At 35.9% G+C, this 22,985-nt stretch overlaps 1 pseudogene; it reads left to right on the top strand.

Moving 5' to 3' along the window:
- LOC126950854 (transcription factor IIIA-like) overlaps nt 1–21,068 on the top strand; it is a 48,773-nt pseudogene extending 27,705 nt beyond the window's left edge.
- The last annotated feature ends 1,917 nt before the right edge of the window (nt 21,069–22,985 follow it).

The raw sequence follows: 22,985 nt of genomic DNA, 5'->3' as shown, positions 1-22,985 counted from the left end.
TCCTGAGCCCTTGTGGTATCTTTTGCTGAAAATATATTACTTGACCTCATCATAGAAAAATGTAGCTTGGAAGAAATTTAGAGTGCTCACATTCACCAGTTCTCAAAATGATCGACTTTAGTTATGATGTAGATAGCTGGAACTAGCAGAAACTTCTGACAAATATATATGTTTAGACAGGACATGAGCTCTGCTTTTAATTTTTCTAGGTCATATAATCAGTATATATACACATTTTTTTATTTAAGAAAAATTATTATTTGAATTTTATGTACATAACTTACACTGAACTCAAGTTTGAACATACGTTGGATTCTTAAATGGGACTATTTTTTTAAAGAGGACTTTTTTTTCCTTTGAATATTATTTACTTAAATAGATTTCCAAAGCAAGAATTTCTTTATTATCAATTTGCACATTTAAACAAAATAATATATCTAAGGTTACTAATTAAACTAATAGTAAAATACATGTGTTTTTTTTTTTTTTTTTTTTTTTTTTTGAGATGGAGTCTGGCTCTGTCGCCCAGGCTGGAGTGCAGTGGCCGGATCTCAGCTCACTGCAAGCTCCGCCTCCCGGGTTTATGCCATTCACCTGCCTCAGCCTCCGGAGTAGCTGGGACTACAGGCGCCCGCCACCTCGCCCGGCTAGTTTTTCGTATTTTTTAGTAGAGACGGGGTTTCACCGTGTTAGCCAGGATGGTCTCGATCTCCTGACCTCGTGATCCGCCCGTCTCGGCCTCCCAAAGTGCTGGGATTACAGGCTTGAGCCACCGCGCCCGGCCATGTGTTCTTTTTTTAATCAACAATTCATTAACAAGTGCATAAATTTCAATGTTTGACATCCTCAAAAATCATAAATTAAGAGTTGCTGGTTTGTAAATATGTCACCAAGTAAAATCATCATTGTAAACTGTATAATTGGCAGTGAATTACAACTAGAATAATTTTTGTAAAGTTTAAATATCCCCACTGGCTTTACTTTTAATAAAGCTATGTTTTATAAATTATCTTTATTATTTGGACAGATTAAAATATTTAATCTAACTATATTTGAGATTATTTCCTATTTTCATAACTATTATTTTATGAGATTTATAAATTTATTCACTTGGTAAGCATTAATTGAGCTTCTACTCTTGTCAGACTGTTATAGGCATATAATAATGCACGAGACCAACTCCATCCCCATTGTTCTGAAACTTACATTTTTTCCGAATGATGCAAACAACAACAAAAAAAGAAAAATAGCTAAATATAATATGACACAGTAATTAGTGTCATAAAAAGTTAAGTCAGAGAAAAAGACACAGAATAAAGGGTAGAGTGGGCAGGGATACTTTTTCAGGTCATGTGGTCACCCAAGTCTTTTCTATGTAGGTGCTATTTGCAGATGTTAATAAACTGAGAGTGAGGCATGCATGACTCTGCATCAAACGAGCTCTCCTTCCCTGACTAGATTGCTGAACTGTTTTATGGTACTAATTAATATCTCATTATATATGTAGCTATTTTATTATCTGCTCCATTGGAATGTGAGCTTAAGGATGACAGAAGTTAAATCAGTCTTATTCATCATTGTATCTTCAAAGAGAGTACTATAAATATATCTAGTTTTACAGATGAAGCAGCAAAGGCCCTTTGGCAATCAAGTGCCTTAACCAAAATATCACATAACCTAATAAATAGGATGAGAAGTTAGGAAGAAGAACAGAAAGTATGTTAAGTGCTCATATGTGCCAGATATCATGACAGGTGCTTTATATTATTAATCCTCAAAGCACATGTAGCAAGCTGAGTAATGACCCTCTAAATATCAACATCTCAATCCTTAGAAACTGTGACTGCCACCACATAGGTAAAATGTGTACCATATAGGTAAAATGGGCAGATGTGATTTAGCTAAGCATCTGGTGATAAGGAGACTGTTCTGGATTGCCCATGTAGGCCTGGTGTAGTCACAGCAATTTTGTAAGAGGGAGGCAGGAGAGCAGAAAGGAAGTGACTTTGGAAACAAGAAATGGGCATGATGAGAGGAGGAAGCATGAGCCAATGAAGGCAGGTGGCCTCTAGAAGCTGGAAAAGGCAAGGAGATGGATAACTGCCTAGAGTCTCTAGAAGGAACAAGCCCTGTCAACACCTTGACTGTAGCCCAGTATAACTGATTTTTGACTTCTGGCCTGTAGAAATATAAGAGGATTCATTTTAACTTTGTGTTGTCATAAGCCACCAAGTTTGTGATAATTTGTTATAGCAGCCAGAGGAAATTAACACAGCTGCACAGATGGGGAACTCAGGTAAAGGTTAAATAATTTGTCCAACAATACCTCTGTAGCAGAAAGTTAATGTAATTTTCCTGTACTCTCAGCCAAAGCTCCAAAGCTGATAATACTAGGCAGAAATTGCCCCCATATTTTAGAGTGTCAAGTAGTTACAAGTAACCCTTATAGTATTTAATCCAGGATGGCAGCATTAAGTCTTTTGACCCTCACGCCCACAACCCATCCAGACTAAATAAGGCCAGGTCTAGAGGAGTTTACATATAGAGGGAATTCATTTGGGTTGTTGGCTTGTCAGTCCAGAGGAGAGTAATGGGAAATGGAAGCTTTTTCTCTCCCAAGGCAACGTAACCTTAGAAAAACGTGTGGAAAGACTGGCAGTGGCTTTAAAAGATGTAGACTCTTTCTCAAACCATGGTTGAATGTTTATGAGCCACAGATTCTCAGTCTCATCTTGGGGCATTTATTGGAGGAGAGCACTAGACAGTACTTAACTGAGTCCTATGAAGGGTGGATGCATTTATGCATATGAAAGCTTAGGCCTCTTTACTGCATGGAATCTTCAATGGAAGAGAATGTGGCTTGAGCAGTCCACTACTGCACAGGAATGTGTAGGGAAAAGAATAAAGGGACTCGCACTTCCACCATTGGAACTGGCAAAGGTGCATGGGCCAATAGAGTCAGAATAACATAGCCCAGCTTAAGTCTTTTTGAATGTACCCTAAGAAAGAGGGAAGCCTACCAAAAGGAGAGTCTTCAGAGCCTGACACCAATGTGACAATAGTGTGCAATGTAGAGGTCCCTACAAGAACTCTTTAAATATTCACACATATACCTTATATAAACAGTCATATATGGATGCTGCCAGGCAACAAAAACAAAGGCACAACTATAAAAATAGGGGGAAGGAAGACATTTGTATCTCTTCTACCAACTCCCCTTTCTCTCCTCAGTCTAGAAGGAGGTAGAAAAAGAAAGAAAAGGATGATGGAAAGTGAAAAAAAGTCAACATGCCTTTTGTCACTAGAAGCTTTTGAGCCATGGATCAATCTTGAGTTGTGCAGAAGAGAGAAACTTTGAATGGAATTAAGAGTTTGGAGCTCTGATTTAGATTGGAAAAGAACATCTGAATAACAGAGAGTGAGTCATAATGATTGAAAAGAAAATAGAAGTGACTTGAAAGTTATGGGATGTTCATAATGTACCATCAGGGGGTGGAAAGATTTTGAAGAGTTCATGAAAAATAAAGGGGCTTCCTGAACACATTTTTAAGTTTAGCTCACTCAGTAAGCCAGTTAACCTTGTAAGGTATGGAATGAAGCAGCTGGGGCTTGAGAACAGACCTCTAATATTTTTGTCAAGTTTTTTACACCATAATTGGTTTCCAGTCCTCCTAGAAATCACTTTAATATTAAAATATAATCTCTTATGGATTTTACTTCCAGTGAATATGCCTTTCTAACACATTATACGATGTACTGATTTTAGTAGTCATCCATCACTTCTCTTCCTGCGTTAAAGAAACCATTTGAACTTTACACTTCCTCAGTGAGATGTTTTTCTTTTTCTTACTAATTTATCCTTTCATTTTCGGGTTTGCCTAACTTTGTTCTTCCTTGGAAATTTGCCCATTTTTTATATAGTAGCCAAGAAGGGGAGAGATAAAATTCTAAGCAATTAAAAGATTTGTTTCCAGGAAAAAAAATTAGGTTACCTTTAATAACCTGGGGACAATTTTAGTGTAACCTTTAGGATTTATGATTAAAATGAAAGGAATGAAGAACATGAAACAACAATAAACAAGAAAACAAAAAACTGGGGAACATTCTTTTGTCTAAGTGCTTTCTTGAACAATTCGAGGTGGCTTGAATATCAACCAATCAAGAGACTGTCAATTTGAATAACTCAGTTCTGCTAGTAGAAAACAAGCAATAATGAGGGAGAAAAAAAAAATTGTGTTCAGTTATTAAACAGCCTAATTACATTTATAAGATAATTAATTAAGCACCTCTTGAGACAAATTAAAGCACAAAATATTAGTAAAGCTGCCAACCTTATCCAACCCAGGGCCCGCGGGCCACATGCAGCCCAGGATGGCTTTGTATGCAGCCCAACATTAATTCGTAACCTTTCTCAAAACATTATGAGATTTATGCATGGATCTTTTTTTTAAGCTCATCAGATATTGTTAGTGTTAGTGTATTTTATATGATGTGGCCCAAGACAATTCTTCCTCTAATGTGGCCCAAGGAAGCAAAAGATTGTACACCCCTGTCAATTATACAAATTGTCGTTGGAAGAGTGAAAGCGCTCTTCTTTGTCCCTATTACTTGAAAATTGCTAAGACTCAAGATTTCTCAATTTTCTGTTTCATATCATGAAGCTTAACACTATGGTATTTAAACTGACATATATTAAGTATAAGCCTGGATGGCTCCTTCTATTCTACTTAAACATCGTAAAATATATGTGTCTATCAAAAATGTTTCAGCCTACTATGTATGTGTTGTTACAGTATTTAATGGTCGTATTCTTTCCCTTCTGATAAGACAAGCAGTTAGTTACCGAGTTGCAAATTGTCAAATCTAGTTGGCATATTAGCACTTGTCTAGATTATACTCCCCTCATAGTGGAAGTCGGTTGTCCAAGATTTCTCACCTAATCATTTGTAGAACTTGAATCCGTGAGCAATTCGACTGAGTGCTGACTCCTATCCAGTGCGTCCACCCTCTCGGAACAGCATTTTTTTCTAAGCTCTGAACAGCACATATATTTACCATCCCCACCCAAATAATATGAGATAAATTGTGGGACAAAATATCATTTGCTATTTCCGATTTTCAAAATGCAAAACTATGTTGTTTTGTGAAGTGCTTTTCCTCCTCTTTTTTTGCCTCCTCATTTCTGTGGCTCTAATCCTTAACACTTTTAATTATTCATGCATTTGAACAACTTTGAAGTAGAAACTGCTACCTGGGACCTGGGGAATCAGTTTTAAGAGAATAGCACAAAAAGTAGGAAGATGACAAACTGGAGAACTTGGATACTGTAGTTTGACCCATTTTCCAATCACTCAATGTTACCTTATAAGGGTTTGCTCTATTTTATGCCAAATTAGGTGCTCATGACAGCATAAAAATAAAATAATTTCCATCAAGTTTCTGTAATCATTTCTGAATGAGTTAGGGAAGACTGAAGCTCTTTAACAATAGACTCAAAATCTAACGGCTCAGAAAAAATAGACATTTGTTTCATTCTATGCCATAGTCTAAGGCAGTGCTCCCCAAAGTAGGATCTGTGTAGCCATAACCTGGGAGCTGTTAGAAATAAAAATTCTTGAGCTCCACCCTCTATCTATTGAGTCAGAAACTGATACTGAAGGCCAACATTCTGTGTTTAAACAAATCTTCCTGGGTGATTCTGATGCAAATCAAAGTTTGAAGTTCACAGAGCAATCAGTCCAGGAAAATGTGTGTGCACAAGGATAAGAAGGAGGTTGTCTCTACTCCATAGAGTCATTCAAAGACCCAAACTGACTGAATCTCTGTCATCCTCAACATGCCCACATGAAAAAGGAAAGTGTAAGTATATGTGGGATGTTTTCTAGGACAGTTACAGTGCTTCTTTATAAGAAATTCGGCACATGGTCACAGATCACTGCAACGGAGGGTGAAAAATGTAATAGAGTTTAACAATAACATACTCATCTACTGTAAAAGAAAAGAGAAAGGATTTTGGTAGTCATCTGATAGTCTCTGCAATGATGACATAATTATCTGTGGATGATCAAGTCTGCTGCTCATGTGTTGTAACTGTTTTTTTTTTTTTTTTCTTACATTCCCATTGTTTTTGCTTTCATGAGGGTACTTGCTTTAATTCTGGCGTTGGTCAAGTATATTGCATAAAGAGAGCTGATTATTAAGCTGATGAAGTAACAGGGTCTGTTAGTCTGTTGGTGTTGCTAAAAAGGAATACCTGAGACTGGGTCTTTTTTTTAAAGAGGTTTATTTAGCTCATGTTTCTATAGACTGTACAAGAACCATGGTGCCAATATCTGCTTCTGGTGAGGGCTTCAGGCTGCTTCCATACCTGTTGAAAGGTGAAGGGGAGCCAGTAGCATGTTCAGAGATCACATGGTGAGAGAGGAAGCAAGGGAGAGGGGAGCGAGGTTGCAGACATTTTTTCACAACCAGCACAGGGGCAGTGGGGCCTAGGTTACTAAGAGAGAACTCACTCATTACCACAAGGAAGGCACCAAGTCATTCATGAGGGATCTGCCCCCATGACCCAACACTTCCCTTTAGGCCCCACCTCCAACATTGGATATCAAATTTCAACATGAGGTTTAGAGGCTCAAATATCCAAACTATAGCAGAGGATAATTGAAAAAAGAGGAAACATTGTCAGATGTTTCTGAGAAATCAATTAAATGGAGACTAAAACTATGCCTTGGATTTGGCAAAATGGAGGTCATTGATGACTGTAGGAAGGAATGTTCCATAAAATAATGCTATAGAGCCATGTTGGCATGGAGTGTCTTAGTAATTGGAGAACAGAGACAAAAGAGTATAATTTTTTTTTTTTTTTTTTTGAGATGGAGTCTCGCTGTATTACCCAGGGTGGAGTGCAGTGGCGCAATCTTGGCTCACTGCAACTTCTACCTCTCGGGTTCAAGCAATTCTTTCTGCCTTAGGCTCCCGAGTAGCTGGGACTACAGGGACCCACCATCACACCCCGCTAATTTTTGTATTTTTTTTTTTTTAGTAGAGACGGGATTTCACCTTGTTGGCTAGGTTGATCTTGAACTCTTGACCTCAGGTGATCCACCTGCCTTGGCCTCCCAGAGTCCTGGGATTACAGGCGTCAACCCCCATGCCCAGCCATAAATAATTTTTAAAAGAAGATTATCTATAGAGTGGAGGAGAGATAGGGCTCTAAGTACAGGAAGATGTGGGATAGAAGTCTGAAGATTAATATATTTGATGGAAAATATATAGTTGAGAAGTTGTAGTTGAATACTCCGGAAAAAGAAGTTGGCTAATATTCCTGAGAAAGTATAATGGGGCACAAACATACCAATGGGAAGGATGATGGAATGTAATAGGAAGTCAAGAGACATTCACAGATGTGGAGAAAATTAAAGTAATCATTGGGAAAAATGAGACAAAATTTATAGAGTAACACAGATGGATTGCTGAGCAGTAGTAAAGAACTATTTGAAGTTACCTTGCACACATCTACACAAAACCGTTATAATTGCACATTCAATTGCTATATTAACTTGGATGTCAAAAAGCCCTAAAATTACATCTATTATAGTTTCTGTTAATTTTTTTGTTTTATAAAACATTTTACTGGCCAAAATTAGAAAAACTATAATATTTTACTCTGCCTAATCCTGCTTAATTAATCATTATTAGGAATTGTTTAGTCAGTAGGTTTATGATAAATACCAAACTTCATAAATTTAGTAAGTCTCCCAAGGCTTCAAAATTAGCACTCATGTGTAAGAGGTTTTAATAACATGACATCATTTCTCTTTTATTGGAATTACAGAAAATTCTAAAAAGAAACTCGTCAAATAAGCCAATACTTCATGTTTATTAAAAATAATTAAGAAAATTGAGTACACATATTAACATTTAGATTTTTTCCCAGGATTAAAAACAACATGCATTTCTCGATCATTAAACATATTATTTTAAAAATCGAGTCTCTAGGTGCTTACAGATTGTGAGCTGGGCACTTATGTAATGCCATGCTTTCATCCTAGCAGTGGGACTTCTTTAGACTTCTGAATGTGTCATGCACTTTGCTAAAGCTCACCATGTTGCTCTGAAAAGTTGAGTCAAGCCTAGGTGTTCTCTGAGAGCAGATTCAGAGATTCTAACTACTGCTTGAGACTTAAGATTCACCACTTACCTACAGGCTGAGTAATCCAGGATGCCCTACCACTCAAAGCACAATACACTAAAATCATATAGAGATTATCCTGAAAATTCATTGTCAATACATTCACATACAATTTCCAACATTTGTTAGGAATTGAAATACTTAATTTGATCCATTAAACTGTATTTGCATGTCCCAGGTTGCTTATCTTTCTAAGTAGGCATATAACCTATTTTTGAAAATAATTTTCAGATGGTTGTTGGTTGATGGTTAACATAGGTTTTCAAATAACATGGGGCTCCTTTGAGTCATTATTGGTAGAGGCATATATAAGTATCTTTGCTACCTGAGATCTCTGTGATGTGTATCTAGTTCTTTTTCTACCTGGTCTCTACCTTTAAAGGTGGGTCTCATGAGAGGACATATTTATGGTTGGCCTTTATAGGAACATTTTCCCACCTCTTCAGCAGATGTAAGAACACAAATGGGCTTTAGCAAATTAGATTGTCATAATTTTTACAAATCTATATTGGATGATTTCTTTTTTGATTTGTGCAAAGCAAAGCCTGGTTTCATCTGACTGTGAGTGTTGAAGAACTTTGTAGAATTATCAGTGCTTTCTAGAAGTGGTATAATTTTTTAAATGATTTATACTGTCTCAGCTACAATAAAGGAATCCAAGAAAGACCACAGAATCAGAAGAACTATCAGTTATTTAGCCATTTAGATAAATAGTTTAATTTTTATAAGTGAATAATTCTTTTAAATAATTTCAACATATATAATGCTGTGGTCAACAAGTTAAATATCCCACCCTCAAAAAAACATAAAACAGGCTGGGCACGGTGGCTCACTCCTGTAATCCCAGCACTTTGGGAGGCCGAGGCGGGTGGATCACAAGGTCAGGAAATCAAGACCATCTTGGCTAACACGGTGGAAACCCAATTCTACTAAAAATACAAAAAATGAGCCACGTGTGGTGGCGGGCACCTGTAGTCCCAGCTACTCGGGAGGCTGAGTCAGGAGAATGGCGTAAACCCGGGAGGTGGAACTTGCCGTGAGCCAAGATCGTGCCACTGCACTCCAGCCTGGGTGACAGAGGGAGACTCTGTCTCAAAAGCAAACAAGCAAAGAAACAAACAAACAAAAAACATAAAACAAAATGAAACAAATACAGGCAGATGGCAATTTGGCATAATTGCATTCCATTTTTATGGAATTGCATTCCACATTAATTTCATTTTTATATTCCTCAACTTTAGTGAAAATGGATTATGTATTTATCCACATAACCAATTATTATTTTGCAATTATATTTAAAAGTTTAGTAATACAAAGGTTTCTCCATTGATTATATACTAAATTTTAGTTGTTGCCGCATAACAAGAGAGCAACAATGTCTATTTTCAGGTTCACATCCTTACTGTCTTATTTGACAATGCTAGGTTCATTAATAATTGGTATTTTTATTTCTTCTCTGATCATTTATTCATTCAACAAGTAGTTATTAGGCTTCCTATCATTTGAGAAGCATTTTATAAGTATTGTGGATACATAGAGGAAAAAAAATAGACAAAGCTCTGCCTTCCTGACATTGGAGAAACCCTGAAAATAAACAAATTAATATATATTTGTTGATGAAAACTGGAAAAGAAAATAAAACAGAACAAGAAAGCTAGAAAGCACTGGGTTTATTTTATACAAGACACTCAGGGAAGATCTCTGATATGATGACATCCGAGCAAAGACCTGAGCAGGTGACTTAAATGAGGACATTTTGAGGAAAAAGAATTACCCTGGAGTGCATTCAAGGAAGTTCAGAAAGGCCAATGAGACAGAAGCAGAGTAAGTAAGAAGGTGATACAGGTATGGTCAGATGGTTAGCAGCATCAGATGGGGAAATTAAGGATTATAGGCCATGGTAAGGACTTTGACTCCTACTCTAATTAAGGTGAAAACCCACTATAAGAGTTGAACAGGGAAAATACATGTTCTGATTTAGTTATAAAAGGATCATTATTATGGCTTATTTGTGGAGTATATCCTTCAGAGGAATGAGTGAAAGCAGCGAAGCCAGTTAGGAGGATATGTTAATAATCCAAGTAAAATATATTGGTGACTTGGACAAAGAAGAGGTGAGACACTTAGAAGCATACTAGGTATATTTTGAAGGTGAGTTGGCAGAATTTGCCGATGGGTGGTTGTGGGTATAAGAAAAATGTATGAAGAAAGAGTCAATGATGAATATTCCCTATCCTCCAGCTACTGGAAATTGGAAGAATAGCATTTCGACTTATTTGTATAAGCAAGAGTGCAAAATGTGAAAGTGAGGTGGGGGTGGGGGCTGGAGTTTGGTTTTAGATATGGTTAGTATGACTAATGTAGATTGATATTATTTATAATTACAAATGCAAGATAGATAATTGAATATATGAACCTGGACTTAATTGAAGAGTACCACAGTAAACATAAATTTCAGAGTTTCAGATGGCTGAGATCATCAAGGGAATGGATGTACACTGAAAAAAAAAAAAAAAGATGTTAGGGCCAAGGACTGAACCCTTAAATATTTAAGGATTAAAGTTGGAGAAATGAGGGAAAGCCACTTAGCCTGAAAGGAAACCAGTAAGTTAATAAAGCACCCAGAAGAGAGTGATAACTTAAAGACAAAGGGGGGGCGTTATCAACCAGATCTAATATTGATAATGATAAGAAAGAGAGGGAGTAAGAATTGGTCATCAAAAGTGGGACTGGTAAGTAACTACTTCTCTTAAAAAAATCACAAATAAATCCACATTATTTTATTTTTGTTGTTAGTGTACTTGCAGTCTTGATGTATTTCACCTTAGTTTTCCCTCTAATTTAATGTTCCTTATATTTTGATGCTAAATTATTTTCCAATAAAAATGCAAACAAAATATTTAATATCTCTTTTCTTATTCCCAGATCTGTTATTTGGTATTGTATTTTGCTTTGAAATATAAAATCCGCAGCAACATTTTAAACATCTCATACTTGTGGTCTGTATTAAATGGAAAAGAAAGTTTTATTAGCAAGTAAAGTATCACTTATTGGAGTTTTACTCTAAAGTTAGTTTTTCATGTCTAGGATTCATAGTCCCTGATAGATTGAGTCAGTTATCTTTGTTAATTTACGGCTGAATAATGCTTGGAAATAAATTTTGTATTAGACAATCCTCACCTTAAGTGAATTATAAATTATACACTAAAACACAACATAATAACATTTACAGTATTAGCAAGATAACTTTGAGGTTGAAAACCCCTAAACCATACATCTTGTTTCATAATACAAAACACTTTGCCCAATATTGTTACATGACTTCATAAAATAATTAATACCAAGTTTTTTATTCCTTCATAAAAATTCCATATATTTGTTGAATTTTTATTAGAGTACAATGTTCTTTTACAGCTACACTATATATAGTATACCCACACTGTATTATATATATATATATCATGATACTGTATTTTTATTTGCAGAACTTATCAAAATTACGACTAAATAAAGATTTGTATAATTATGCAATTCTTAATAGATCATATACTCACACAATTCAAAAAGTATTCATGCAGTTTAAAGTCTCCAACCTGCCCTGGATGCCTTCCAATAAATCTCACCCACCTCTATCCTTGACTTTCATTTACCATCAAAGTTAATTGTTAATGTCAAATTTTTAACATATGTACACACATGCACACACACACACACACACACACACACACAAACATACATTGCTTATCAAGCAAGTACAAATAGGATTCCTGTTTTCTACCTTTTTTAACATAGAGGTTGTTGTTAGATACATTGTCCTATACTTTTTTACTTAACAATTTACTCATAAAATAATATAAAGCTTTTTGTATTACTTCATAAAATAATAATACTATATATTTGTTGAGTTTTTACTAGAGTACAATGTACTTTTATAGCTATGCCATGTACTATATATGCTATATTCATGCATCTATGGCGTTTCAGGTGTATTAACTATTATTGAGTACCTACTGTGTTTTGGGTGCTATTCTAATAAGTGCACATACAACAGAACACTGTAGTTTAAAAACTGCTGCCTTTATGGCTTTCACATTCTAACATGAGATAGCTTGAAGATATTGTTGTTGTTAGGGTTTTTGTTTGCAATTTGTTTTTTCCATACTTACCATTTCGTTGAAAGGATGGTTCATAATTTAAGTAACACTTACTGCTATTACCAATAATTAAACTTTCACATTTATAGTTTTGGCATGGCTTTAGAGATAGCTGTAGAATAAATGTTCCACAGGGGGATGTCTAGATTATAGGTATTTGAATTATAACTTTTGTATGTTTTATCAAATTGTCATCCATAGCATATATATATGCTGCTTCTATATATAAGATGCTTCTATCTATTCTTCATTTATGGAATATTTTTATCAAGAATGATTGCATACATTTCCTGATGTGAAGTTCATTCTCACATTGTTATGCAGAAAATCCTATAGAATCCACAAAAAAAAAGCTATTAGACAAATAAATGAGATTAGTAAGTTTTCAGGATCATATTATCTGTGGATAAAGACAGTTTTATTTATTCTTTATCCTTCTGGATGCCTATTATGTATTGATTGCCTTATAGCACTGGAAAGAACCTCCAGTGCAATTTTGATATAAATCAAACCCACACAAAATCATCACAAGAAAACTATGTAACAATATCACTTCATGAATATAGATATACATATTATAAACAAATCAAATCTTACAATATAAAGAAGATCATACATCATGATCAAATATGTTTATCCCAGGAATGCAAGGTTGGTATTTGAAACCAATTAATGTAATACACCAATATTAACTAAACAGAAACTCCTATGTGAAAAAAAAATTTTTTTGAAAAAAAATTAAATTCCATTACTAATAAAAATCTTCTTCAAACTAGGGATACCTGTATAAGAGAAGTTCCTTAACCTGATTAACAGCATCACTGAAAAACCTAAAGCAAACATTATACTTAATAGCAAAAGACTAAATGCCTTTCTTTTAAGTGTAGGAAAAAGACACTTATTGAGTGTCTGACTGAGATGTGAAAGAATTGGAAAGAACTTCAAAATAATTGTTTTTGTTAGTTTCCACTTCCCAAAATTTCTCATCTTCATTGTTTGTATCTAGAATTTAATATTTTTGATGCTACTGAAAATTTTAATTTCAAATTGTTTATTGTTAGTATATAGAAATGAAATAAAATTTTTATATACTAATGTATCCTGCAACCTAACTTATTGAATGTATAGGAATATAGATGTTCATAATATTCTCTCATTATTTTTTAATGTTTCAATAATTTTACTGATACAACATTTCTCATTCTTGATATTGGTAATTTGTGTCTTCTGTGTATTTTTTCTTTTCAGTCTTGCTACAGATTTACCAGTGATATAGATAATCTCACAGAACATGATTTTAGATTTATTAATTTTTGTGTATTCCTTTCTGCTTTGTACTTCATTGATTTATGCTCTGATCTTTAGGGTTTTTTTTGTTTTGTTTTTTGTTTTTTACTTGACTTTGCATCTTTTTCTAGTTTTTAAAAGTGGAATTTGAAGTCATTTATTAAAAACTTTTTAAAAATATTTTAAGTTCAGAGGTACATGTGCAGGTTTGTTGCATAGGTTAACTTTGTCACAGAGGTTTGTTTCATCACCCGGGTTTTAAGCCTAGTAACCATTAGTTGTTTTTCCTGATCGTCTCCCTCCTCATAGCCTACAGTGTGTGTTGTTTCCCTCTCTGTGTCTATTTGTTCTCATCATTTAGCTCCCACTTATAAGTGAGCATGTGGTATTTGGTTTTCTGTTCTTATATTAGTTTGCTAGGGATATGGCCTCCAGATCCATCCACGGCCCTGCAAAGGACATGATCTTGATCTTTCTTATGGCTGCAGAGTATTCCTTGGAGTATATGTACCACATTTTATTTATCCAGTCTACCACTGATGGAGTCTAGGTTAAGTCCATGTCTTTGCTATTGTAAATAGTGCTGTAATGAACATATGAATGCTCGTGTCTTTATAATAGAATGATTTATATTCCTTTGGGTATATATCTAGTAATTGGTTGAATCGTATTTCTGTCTTAGGTATCACCATACTGTCTTCCACAATGGCTGAACTAATTCACACTTCCACCAACAGGATATAAGCATTCCTTTTTCTCCACAACCCTTTCAGCATCTTTTATTTTTTGACTTTTCAGTAGTTGCCATTCTGACTGGTGATAGATGGTATCTCATTGTGGTTTTGATTTGTATTTCTCTAATGATCAGTGATGTTGAGCTTTTTATCATATGATTGTTGGCCACATGCATGTCTTCTTTTGGAAAGCATCTGTTCATGTCATTTGCCCACAGTTTTATGGGTTTGGGTTTTTTTCTTATAAATTTGTTTAAGTTCCTTATAGATCCTGTATATTAGACCTTTGTCAGATGTACAGTTTGCAAAAGTGTTCCCCCATTCTGTAGGTTGTCTATTTACTCCATTTATAGTTTCATTTGCTGTGCAGAAACTCTTTAGTTTAATTAGAACCCATTTGTCAATTTTTGCTTTTGTTGCAATTGCTTTTGGCTTCTTTGTCATGAAATCTTTGCCCAAGCCTATGTCCTAAATGATATTGTCTGTGTTGTCTTCTTCCAGGGTTTTTATAGTTATGGGTTATATTTAAGTATTTAATCCATCTTGAGTTAATTTTTGTATATGGAGTAAGGAAGGGGTCCAGTTTCAGTCTTCTGCATATGGCTAGCAAGTTGTCCCAGCACCATTTATTGAATAAGGAATCCTTTCCCCATTGCTTGTTTTCGTTAGGTTTGTTGAACATCAGGTGTATGGTCATATTTCTGGGTTCTCTATTCTGTTCCATTGGTCCATGTGTCTGTTCTTGTACCAGTACCGTGCTGTTTTGGTTACTGTAGACCTATAGTATAGTTTGAAGTCAGGTAACATGATGCCTCCAGCTTTGCTCTTTTTGCTTAGGATTGCCTTGGTTATTTGGGCTCTTTTTTAGTTCCATAGGAATTTAAAAATAGTTTTTTCTAGTTCCATGAAAAATGTCAATATAATGGAAATAACATTGAGTCTATAAGTTACTTTGGGCAGTATGGTCATTTTAACGATATGGATTATTTTTATCCTTGAACATGTAATAGTTTTTCATTTGTTTGTGTCCGCTCTGATTTATTTAAGTAGTGGTTTGTAGTTCTCCTTGTAGATATCTTTCACCTCCCTAGTTAGCTGTATTCCTAGGTATTTTATTCTTTTTGTGGCAACTGTGAATGTGTGTTTGTTGGTGATTTGGCCCTCAGCTTGACTGTTGGTGTATAGGAATGCTAGCATTTTTTTTACATATTGATTTTGTATCCTGAGACTTTGCTGAAGCTGCTTATCAACTTAATAAGATTTAGGCTAAGATGATGGGGTTTCCTAGATGAAAGATCATGTCATCTGCAAACAGGGTCAATCGTGTGTGTGTGTGTGTGTGTGTGTGTGTGTCTGTGTATGTGTGCTGAATTGCATCCCTCCAAAATTCATATGTTAAAGTCTTAACCCCCAGCACCACCTCAGAATGTGATGACATTTGGAGATAGAGTCTTTAGAAATGTGATTAAATGAAAATGAGGTCATTCAGGTAGGCTCTAATTCCATATAACTGGTGTCCTTATAAGAAGAAGACATTATGACTGAGTAAATAGAGAGGGAAGAGCATGGGGAGAAGATGGCTATTTACAACCTGAAGAGAATGTCTCAGGAGAAACCAACCCTGCTAATGCCTTAAACTTTTAGCCTCTAGAATGATGAGAAAATAAATTTCTGTTGTTTAACCCAGGTTGTGGAACTTTGTTATGGCAACCCTAGCAAACTATCTATCTATCTATCATCTATCTACTTAATCTATTTATTTTTATATGTAAATATGTAGAGATGTATACTGACATATTTAATTAAGAAGTATGAAATTTGTTACTTTAAATATAGACAGCTTATTTTATATCAATTGTACTTAAGTAAAGCCACTTTTTTCCCTGAAATTTGTGCAATATACCTGTGAAAAGATATATAATTTATTGTAACTGTCACTACCATTTATTCAATATAACAGATAGAAATTATATTAATTTATCATGTTAGCTGTATATGCAACTTTTGAGAGTCATCAACAGAACAAAGAAAGCATTAATACCTGCTTTTTCTTCTGAGACACTTTTTGTTTGGGCTTATGCTATTGTTTTAGCTAGCAATTTATGTCTGTAGTTTCTTGGGAATTTAGAAATGTAAAAGACAAACACTTTTTTTCTTCCTAACTGTCTCAGGAATGGACATTTAAAATATGCAGATAACTTCCTAATTCAATCATTTTAGAATAAGAATTTTCAAAATGAATTTAAAAAATTAAAAATTATTACCACTATTAATTCATAATCCTGTTTTACCTGTGGTATAATGTAGACATATAGTTTTTTAGTTTGGGATTTTTAATTTTTTAATATCTTTACTTAGTTTTGAGATTTTGGCTAGAGACTGGTCAATTGCCCTTTCTCAGAGCCTGATTTCTTCCACACTCCAACCACTTCCTTAATCAGGTTCTTATACTGTGGGTCATTATGCACAAGCCCCAATCGCCCCAGGCAAAATACCAGACAATTAGGAACAGCATTATAGCCAACGAGAAGGCAGTCTGAGAAACCTAGCTAACCCTGCCTTGCTTGCCATGGATACCCTAAATAACTGCCTCCTACAGCTCTCTTTCCCTGCTATCCTGTCCCTGAGTGCAATTCTCTATATGGCCCTGCCTGGCAGCTTTCTCTTATTAATAGCTGAAAGTAATAAGATATTCTGCCTTTCGTATATTTGAGTGACAGTGTGTTGTATCCTTCCATCAAAATAATCCTTAAATCTTATAAAACAATTTGCACTGTGAGCAGATAGCATGGCCGTGACTGCTGACTCTTGGATAGCTTTTCAAGAGGCTGCTCTTGGCTTACTAATTGGTTCCAGACCTCTATGAGAGTGGCTTGGACAGAACTTGAGCTTGTGCTTTAGCCTTGTTGCCTGCTGGCTGTGTCTGTCTGTGCTTGCCATGTATCCCCACATCTCTCAGAATATTCTAATGAGCAGTGCTACCAGATTAAACTCTGGAGGCTCAAGAAAAGCCTTGATGGAGGCTCACCCCATGGATATGCGAGCGATGCGCCGCTAAAACTGCACTTTCTGGGGCTGGGCATTCTATCCTCTTTCTAGTCACTGTGTTCAACAGAGGCTGACCCCAGATGCCCTTACCTCTTTGTTTCCTTTTTTATTATGTATACCAGAAATAAAATGTTAAGCCCACCAACTGACTCTTAGACCCTTTCCTTGGCCAAGGGCATTCCAAAGTTAACCTGAAACACTAGTTCAGGGCCACAATGGGAAGTAGAGGCTGGAAATACCTCATTATACTCTCCTCCCTTTGAAATTCAGGCACAACTGAACAACATTAACGTTAAAACAGAGACCCTATAACTGATAGAACAGACTATTTCAGTTTGACCAGAAACATTTACAATCTATTCTCTGTGAAGTCTGCTACCTGATGGCTTCACCTGCACAACAAGAACCTTGATCTCAATAAAACTTGTCTTAATGCAGTCACTTTCTTCTATTCCATATCTTTAGATAAACTTTAGCAACAAAGTGCCAATCAGAAAATCTTTGAATCTACCTGTGACCTGGAAGCCCCCACCACTTCAGGTTGTCCCACCTTTCCAGACCAAACTAATGTACATCTTACATGTATTGATTGATGTCTTCTGTCTCCCTAAAATGTTTAAAACCAAGCTGTAGCACAACTGCCCTGCACATATTGTCAGGACTTCCTGAGACTGTGTTACAGGCATGTCCTTAACCTTGGCAAAATAAACTTCTAACTTGATTGAGACTTGTCTCAGATACTTTTTGGTTTGTAATTATTACTTAGGGCAGAATGATGATTTGTCCATGTGTTTCAGGCAACCTTTAAATAGAGATGTTGGCTGGGTTCCCCCATGGTAAAGCAATGGCACCCCTGTCTCATAGTCAATGTTGCTCTGGTCGGGTAGCCATCGACCTGTCTTCTTTGCTGCATATTTTGTTGCTGTTTTTAGGGAACTTCAAGTTCCCCAGATCCTCAGGAATATCATGGGCTACCCTGTTGGATACCAGCCATTCAATGTTTAACCCAGAGAGGCTGTCTGTAGCAAGGAAACAAATATCTCACCCCAGCAACCCCCTTCTGAACACCTGCAAAAGTTACCCAGTTGTTTAAATGATGGAAGTCCCCTAGCCAGTGTGATTGGGCTTTAGTAAGTGCCCCTGCACGTCAACATGAAAAGGGACAAAAACTTAAAGGAACTTATTGCCTGTCCCAAGGAGAGGTGACTACAGCTCTCAATCTTTCACAGGTAGACTGAGAAGCCTTAGGATGAAGAATGGCTGCCTATGAGGCAGACCACTGGGCTCTTTCTTCCACTCCTTTCCTGTAACTATGAGACACAGACAGAAACTAACAACCATGACTTCAGGAGGCTAGAAGCCCAAAACAGAGGAAAAATAATGGAATAAAGAGAAAACCTTGACACAGGAGAAGAAATTTTAAAATAAATAGTTTGTGTACATAGATATATATTTATTGATTTACTTATATAACTCTGTATATATATGTATACACAAAAAAAATTATACATAAATTAACCCAATTAGAAATCCAAAAATCTGCTAAAATATTTTTTATAAAACTAATATAAAAATTGTACTAATTGGGCTTTTGTGTCTGTAAAAGATAGATTCTAACTTAACTTTCAGATCTGCTAAAATACACCAACTGACAAAGCTTTACAGACTTAATCATACTGGGTCTCAACTTGTAGTTCTACTCAAGGATCTCACTAAATTTAAACATAATACTTCCGATATTCTTGGGAGAGTAACTAAATATAAAATAGAGCCCGGTCCAGTAGTACATGCCTGTAGTCCCAATTACTTGGGAGGCTGAGGAGGATCACTTGAGGTTAGGAGTTTGCAGTCATAGTGAGCTATGATTGCATCTGTGAATAGCCACTGCATGCCAGCTTTGGCAACATAATGAGACCCCCATCTCTTAAAAAACAAAACAAAACAAAACAACAACTTAAAAAAAAATTAAATAGAGAAAAATTAGGTATTCTTTTCTTTCATTATAGTATTTTCTAAATTCCATTTTTAGCATATATGTTCTGATACAATGAGTAATGCATTAAAATTAAGTTAAGTTTTTGGCACGGAAAAATTAGCTTGAGAAACAAGACCCTATGGGTCCCCTTATGAAAACAGTTAAGATGTTCCAATGCGAAATTTAAAAGGACTGTCAAGACTTCAAACTTATTTATATAAAACCTAACTAATATTTGCAAATCTCAAAAAAATAGGTAAAGACAGATGCGTCAGGGTGGTTTATTACAATGCTGTGGTTTCATCTATTGTGATTCTCATGCATAATACCTAATATTAAAATTATTGACATCATTTAACTAATAACCAGTAAATACTTTGCTATTATAGATTTTGCTAATATTTATCTTTGGTGGCTATTTCAATGGCCTCTTGACTGTATTTTGCCTTTATCTCCAAGGAAAAAAGTATGCTTTTCCTAGGTCACCTTGTAGGGCAACTCAGTAGTGTTGCCATTGCATGCAATCTTTGCAGACAAGAACTTAACTGTACCCACCTTTCTCCAGAAGCACAGGTTTGATGTTAAGTTGATAACATCTTTCTCCAAGAAGTTTTACTTGACATACTCATTATAAACATAAACATTCAACATCTTTTAGTTCTTTTTTCATTCTGGAGGCAATATATTCCAATTTACAAATTCTACTTAATGTCTCTGATATTGCTGTTTCCAAATAAACTCACCTTAAATGGGGATCACTCAAATAAAAGGCTCTAAATTCTGTCCATCTTAAATTTAGCTGATCCTGCAGAGGCCCGTGACTACAACGGGTGTGGCAAAGCATTCATCAGGAGCTACCCTCTGAATTGCCACATCCTGATTCACATTGGAGAAAAAGCCTTTTATTTGTTCTGCTAATGGCTGTGATAAAAAAAATCCCACACAAAATCCAACTGGAAGAAACATTTTGCATGCAAACATGAAAATCTGCAAAAGCAATATGTATGCAATTTTGAAGGATGTAAGAAGACCTTTAAGAAGCATCAGCAGCTGAAAATCCATCAGTGCCAGCATGAAAATAAACCACTATTCAAGTTTAACCTTGAAGGGTGTGGAAAACACTTTGTTTCACCCTGCAGACTGAGAGGACAGATGCAGGTTCATCAGAAAAATATATATCAATAGGGATGTTCTTTTGTGGCAGAAACATGGACAGAGCTTCCAAAGCACATGAGAGAAATCCATAAAAAGGAAATAACATATGATGTATGCCAGAAAACATTCAAATGTGAAGATTATCTCAAATAACCTGTGAAAACTCATGCCTCAGAATGAGATGTATGTCAACATCCAAGAGACGGCTGCAGCAGAACTGTATTTAATCTCCAGAGCTGTCTTCTTTCTTTTCATACGGAGAATCACCCATTTATGTGTGAACATGCTGGCTGTGGCAAAAGGTTGGCTATGAAACAAAGTCTCACAAGACATGCTATTGTGTATGAGCTTGACAGGAAGAAAATGAAGACCAAAGTAAAGCTATCTTCTGAAAAATGAAATTTGTCTTCTCATCTCAGTAAAATATCCCTCATAAGAGGAAACAAGAACAAGGTTTATCTTTGCATGAAAATGGAGAGTCATTGAATCGTATTGATCTCGACCGCTTCAATACTTATTGTTAGCTAAAAATCAGCTTTCTCTGTTTAAAAGACTACAGACCAATGAACTCAGTTATTTTCCATCAGAAGTACATTTTTTGTTATTAAAATCATTGATTTAGGAAAAAAAGAATGACAGGCACTTGATAGATTCACTATAGAAGCTTTAGCAACCTCCTTTCATACCTCCTGAAGTCTCTGGACAACTATGATGGCCATAGGCAGCCCACAGACTTTTGAAACGAGAAACTAACATTCCTGACCCTGCACTATATATAGCATTAAAGCAAAAAATGTTGACCACATACTGGGACCTCCTGGAAATAGAGGCCCTTGCAGACCTTGAGCCTGTGATTCTCCATAACCAGTTGCCCATTATGCCTTGGGTCATAAAAGCAGCATCCCAAAAACTCAGCACTGCTACTGAGTCCTCCTTAATATAATATGGAGCTGAACCTGGTCCCTCTGGATTATTAACCTGGAAGGGGTGGTCTCCACTGTCCTCAATTCCTTGACATATGCAATGGTGTTAGATGAAGTCACCTTTCCCTCAAACCCATTGGCTATATGAAGAGCCCCTTGGGATTAACTGAGTGTTCAGCAATGGGAGTTTGTAGGCTGTATGGATGACACTGTCACCATTGTAAGTGACAGAACTCACTGAAATTTTGTTGCTTTACCTTCCGATAAAAGGACAGAACCCCAGGGTCAGCACGATTGGCTGGACTTCAGGCAGTCATCTTAGCACTGGATGCCCTGGTCAGCAAATTGCCTCACAAGCAAATGTTCACAAATTATTTGGTCATTGCCTAAGAGTTGTCCCTTCAGAATAAAGAACTCTGTGAATCCCTTGTTTCACAGATATCCAAAATATAAATCAAAATCACACATATATGAAGCTTCTCTAGGACACTCCTTTTTCTCCTTGGAGTTCCAGATATTAGTGGTAGTAATCAAAGCACACATTTCATGTCTCAGAATCACACCAGGCTCTTGAAAAAGGCATTCAATATAACTTTCATATCCCAAATATGTCCAAGACAACTGATTTAACTGTGAGGCCTAATGGGCTCCTCAAAGAACTTGTATTTAAGTTACAAAATAACCAGTTAACCCCTGAATGGATATCTCAGTCCTGCCCCAGGCATTAATATCTCTCAACTCAAGGCCCTTCAGCCAACTCAAACCACTTTAAACAAATCTTATTTTGGTGTTTTAGCCATGAAGTCTTTGCCCATGCCTATGTCCTGAATGTTATTGCCTAGGTTTTCTTCTAGGGTTTTTTATGGTTTTAGGTCTTACGTTTAAGTCTTTAATTCATCTTGACTTGATTTTTATATAAGGCGTAAGGGAGGGTTCCAGTTTAAGTTTTCTACACATGGCTAGCCAGTTTTCCCAACACCATTTATTAAATAGGGAATCCTTTCCCTATTGCTTTTTTCAGGTTTTCAAAGATCAGATGGTTGTCAATGTGCAGTGTTATTTCTGAGGCCTCTTTTCCGTTCCATTGGTCTACATATCTGTTTAGGTACCAGTACCATGCTGTTTTGGTTATTGTAGCATTGTAGTATAGTTTGAAGTCAGGTAGCATGATATCTCCAGCTTTGTTCTTTTGGCTTAGGATTCTCTTGGCTATATGGGCTCCTTTTTGGTACCATATGAGATTTAAAGTAGTTTTTTCTAATTCCTTGAAGAAAGTCAGCAATAGCTTGATGGAGATCACATTGAATCAATATATTACTTTGGGCAGTATGGCCATTTTCATGATATTGATTCTTCCTATCCATGAGTATGGAATGTTTCTCCATTTGTTTGTGTCCTCTCTTACTTCCTTGAGCAGTGGTTTGTAGTTCTCCTTGAAGAGGTCCTTCACATCCCTTGTAAGTTGTATTCCTAGGCATTTTATTCTCTTTGCAGCAATTGTGAATGGAGTTCATTCAT

Source organism: Macaca thibetana, chromosome 3 (genome assembly GCF_024542745.1).
Source record: "Macaca thibetana thibetana isolate TM-01 chromosome 3, ASM2454274v1, whole genome shotgun sequence".
Classification (NCBI taxonomy): domain Eukaryota; kingdom Metazoa; phylum Chordata; class Mammalia; order Primates; family Cercopithecidae; genus Macaca; species Macaca thibetana.
This window is presented reverse-complemented; position numbering and strand designations above follow the sequence as displayed.